Consider the following 1976-nt stretch of genomic DNA (forward strand, 5'->3'; position numbering starts at 1 on the left):
GAATATACAGGGAGTTGTGATGATTAGCTTAACTGTCACCTTGACAGCCTAGGATCACTTGGGAAGAAAGCCAACAAAGGATTGTCTGGATCAGGTTGGAATTCTAGGCAGCTAATGGGGCGTTATCTTCATTGTCTAATTGAGTAGGAAGATCCAGCCTGAAAGGAGGTGCTATAGTTCTCTGGTTTGAGACGCTGGAGCATAGAAGAGTAAAAGCTAGCTTGGCCTTAAACACACATGTGCCCATTTCTCTTTGCTTCTGATTGGGGATCTGAAGTGACTCATTACATCGAGCTTTTGCCAATGTGAGTTCACTACAATGCTGGATTATAACCGAGTGTCTTAGTTGGGGTTTTATTGCTGTGAAGAGACACCATAACTAAGACAACTCTTATACAGGAAAACACTTAATTGGCATTGGCTTACAGTTTCAGAGGTTTAGTCTATTATCACAGCAGGGAAACGTGGTGGTGTCCAAGCAGACATGGTGCTGGAGAAGGATCTGAGAGTTCTACATCTGGATCTGAAGGCAACAGAAGGGCAGAGCTTGAGCACACGACACCTCAAAGCCCACCTCCACAGTGACACATTTCCTCCAACCAGGCCACACCCACTTCAACAAGGTCACACCTCCTAATAGTGCCCCTCCCTATGGGCCAAGTATTCCAACGCATGAGTCTATGGAAGTCATACCTACTCAAACCACCATTCCTAAAATGTTAAGCTAAAAGTAAAACCCTTTCTCCCTGAAGTTGCTTTTGGACAGGATATTTGACCACAATAACAGAGATGAAACTGAGACATGTATATTAGAACAAAAACTTACAAATTTATTCGGAAAGTGGACTTATAAATCAGAAAGTGTAGATGTATAGTAAAGTCATGAGCCAATCAGCAGCCCATCAGCTAACCGATATCCACTGCATTGGAAGGCGTGGGTATAAATGTATTTAACATATTTTAAAAAATCTTAAACTCTGAAGATTTCATCAAGAACACTTTTTCCTCTGAAGAATTTTTAGACATGGCATCAAAAGTCACTGCTAATTATTACAGCCCTTAATAGACTGTCATCTAGGAGCCCAACCATCAAAATGTCTTGGGAAACAAAAGCTTTTAGAAATCTCTAGTCTTTTCTACATCTTTACCCAAACATTCTTCCACTTGTTAAAATTTTATTTTTGTGTGTGGATTGTGCATGTGTGTTGGTGGTGGGGGGGCTCTGTGGAAACCAGAGGAAGATGTTCTGTCACTGTCTGCCTTAATCTCTAAGATAGAGTCTCTCACTGAATCTGGAGCTATGTTGGTGGCCAATAGACCCCAGTGATCCAGGTGTGGGTACAGCCATAGGTGCTGAGATCCAAACTCTGGTCCCCATGCTTGTTCAGTGCATGCTCTTACTAAGCCATTGTTCCATCTCTTCCCCACATTGTGTTCTAAGTCAAAATCTCTCAACTGGTATGAAACTCACCAAGCAAGCAAGCTAGGATGATTGGCCAGTGAGACCCAGGGATCCTCCAATCTTTGCCTTTCCTGCACTAGAATTATTAGTGCACATCACTATCCTTGGCTTTTTTTTTTTTTTCTTAATGTGACTCTAAACTCAGGTCCTCATGCTTGCAAGGTAAGCAGTTTCTTGACATATTCATCTTCCCAGACATGTTTCCTTATATAAAATGCTTCTCTCTTCTCAGAAGTACAAAGTTAAGACTGTAGGGTAGGACACCAGGTGTATTACGATGGCAGTAAGCTGAGTGACATGCTGTAGGGTAGGACACTAGGTATATTGCAATGGCAGTAAGCTGAGTGACATGTTTGTGTTCTCAATTCTAGAAACTGAGATGATGTTCTTTGCACAATGAAAGAAATTTTGAAGGTGTCAAGGTTAAGTCAAGGATCTTGAAATGTTATCTGAGTTATTTGGGTGAGCCCAATGATCAGAAGGATGAGAGAGAGAGAGAGAGAGAGAGAGAGAG

The sequence above is a fragment of the Mastomys coucha genome, unplaced genomic scaffold, assembly GCF_008632895.1.
Source record: "Mastomys coucha isolate ucsf_1 unplaced genomic scaffold, UCSF_Mcou_1 pScaffold7, whole genome shotgun sequence".
In the NCBI taxonomy this organism is placed as follows: domain Eukaryota; kingdom Metazoa; phylum Chordata; class Mammalia; order Rodentia; family Muridae; genus Mastomys; species Mastomys coucha.